Below are 2,598 nucleotides of genomic sequence, written 5' to 3'. Positions count from 1 at the left end.
CCTGTAGTCCCAGCTACTTGGGAGGCTGAGGCAGGAGAATGGCGTGAACCCGGGAGGCGGAGCTTGCAGTGAGCCGAGATCACGCCGCTGCACTCCAGCCTGGGCAGCAGAGCGAGAGTCTGTCTCGAAAATAAATAAATAAGTAAATAAATAAATAAATAAATAAATGTAAATAAATAAATAGATTAAAATGGAAAACTAAAAAAAAGTAAAATAATTAAAAAAATAAATAAATAAACGTAGCCGGCCAGTCACGATGGCTCACGCCTGTCACCCCAGCACTTTGGGAGGCCGGGGCGGGCAGATCCACTGGGGTCGCCAGTTCGAGACCAGCCTGACCCACATGGAGAAATGCCGTCTCTACTAACAATACAAAATCAGCTGGGTGTGGTGGCTCCTCCCTGTAATCCCAGCTACTCAGGAGGCTGAGGCAGGAGAATCGCTTGAACGCGGGAGGTGGAGGTTGCGGTGAGCCGAGATGGTGCCACTGCACTCCAGCGTGGGCACCAAGAGTGAAACTCCGTCCGAAGGGAAAAAAAAAAATTAATTAAGTGCTGTATTCTGTTATTTTTGCTTCCTACCCTGAGAAGAACATAATACAGCTGTTGTCTTTCTGCCTGCCTGCCTGCCTGCCTGCCTGCCTGCCTGTGGCAGGGCCTCATTCTGTCTTTCGCCCAGACTGGAGCACAGTGACACAACTATGGCTCACTCACTGCAACCTCAACCTCCCCAGGGTTAGGCGATTCCTCGAGGGATCCTACGGCCTCGGCCTCCCAAAGTGTTGGGGTTACAGGCGTGAGCCACCAGCACCCGGCCTGAGTTAATACATCTGGTCTCACTACGTCTTAACCACGCACCCACGAAGAACTCAAGTCAAGAGAGAGTCGGCAAGAGACTCTCAGCATTCTCTCCCGAAAGCACGTGTGTCCCGAGCTCCTGTGGTTTCAGGTGGCCGCGCGTAGAGGAGAGATTTCCAATGTTTCCGGAGAGGTGCGAGCCACAGTCACTCGGGGCATCCGAGCATGAGATGGGGTTTCTGACAGCGACTGAAGGGCCAGGAAGGGCCAGAATCTGCCAAGGCCCGGCGTTCCAGGGTGGGGCCGAGGGAACCCAAGGTAGAGGGAGTCAGCGGTCCGCACGGAGAGAGCTCCAGCCCTAGGCCCCACTGTGCAGACCGAATCAGAAGGAAGAGAGTCCTTCGTCCTACCTGCCACACCCCTCACATCCCCCCACTGAACTTGGGAGTGGATCCGTGTTCTAAACACGAGGTGACTCTCGGTTTGCAATGGATCACAAGGCGCCGGGCTTTCCAGAGTCAGCAGGATAAAGAAGTCATTCTGTCTCGGACTCCCCCATCCCCCGGTAACGGCGGCTGGTGCCTTTAAATGAGCCGGGGCTGGCCGGGCCGGAGCCGCTATGGGGGGGGGGGGGGGGTGCCTGTGGCACTGCAGAAAGTGGGCCTGAGCCTCGAGGATGGCGGTGCTGCAGGGACCCGTCCAGGCTGCTATATGGCAAGCACTAAACCACTATGCCTACCGAGATGCGGTTTCCCCCGCAGAACGCCTTTATGCAGAAGTACACTCAGAAGAAGCCTTGTTCTTACTGGCGACCTGTTCTTACCGCTCAGGAAAGGCCTATAAAACATATAGACTCTTGAAAGGACACAGTTGTACTACCCCGCAATGCAAATGCCTGCTTGCGAAATGTTGTGTTGATCTCAGCAAGCTTGCAGAAGGGGATCAAATCTTATCGGGTGGAGTGTTTCATAAGCAGAAAAGCCACGATGATATTATCGTTCCTGAGTTTGGTGATTCAGCTCGCTTTCCCCTTCCATCGTCGGGACATGTATATTGCAAGACAGATCGGCTTACCAAAGGATCAGAATGTGACCAAAAGAGCCTTCGTTGAAATCCTTTCCTCTGGTGTCCCTTTGAATCATGATGTGAAATAGGGGGGAAAAGCCAGATCCTGACCAAACATTTTGATTCACCTCTCTAGAGAGCTTTAGCAACTGCCTGTCCAAGTGTTGCGCCGCAACACTTGGACCTCGTCCTAGTTTATGTCACAGACAGCCCGAGACCGTTCTTACGGAAACACCCCAGGACACCGTCGAATGAAACGGATGGAATTTAGAATCTTCCAATTCAAAGTACTCCTTGAATACAGACTCCCCAGTGTCTTCTATCGATTCAGCTGTCCTTTCACCTGATACTGTCCCACTGGGAACAGGAACTTCCATATGATCTAAACAGGTTCAACATAAACCAAAACCTGGTCGAAGTTTATTAGGAGGACCAGCAGCTGTTAGTCCATTAACCCCAAGTGTTGGCATTTTGCCATTAGAAACCCCAAGTCCCGGAGACGGACCCTATTGACAAAACTGCACTGGTATGAGACACCGTCTGTCATTGACGTGCCATCCACCGGAGCCCCTTCAAAAAAGCCTGTTGCCAGAATCGGCCAAACCGGAACACCGTCTGTCTTCTCGCAGAGGGGAAAGAGCCGAAAGGTAACTCCAGTCCTTGCAAAAACACAAAGTTCTGGTCCGCCGACAAGGGCAACACCTCAGGTATTGAGCCCCACTATGGCATCTCCCCC

At 52.4% G+C, this 2,598-nt stretch overlaps 1 pseudogene; it reads left to right on the top strand.

The window, feature by feature from the left end:
* Positions 1-1,466: 1,466 nt before the first annotated feature.
* Positions 1,467-2,590, top strand: LOC121024126 (cell division cycle protein 27 homolog; annotated as a pseudogene).
* Positions 2,591-2,598: the final 8 nt, after the last annotated feature.

Source organism: Herpailurus yagouaroundi, unplaced genomic scaffold, assembly GCF_014898765.1.
Source record: "Herpailurus yagouaroundi ecotype Mexico unplaced genomic scaffold, PumYag 57215, whole genome shotgun sequence".
NCBI classification, from domain to species: domain Eukaryota; kingdom Metazoa; phylum Chordata; class Mammalia; order Carnivora; family Felidae; genus Herpailurus; species Herpailurus yagouaroundi.
The sequence above is the reverse complement of the archived record's forward strand: the minus strand, read 5'-3'. Positions and strand labels throughout refer to the sequence as shown.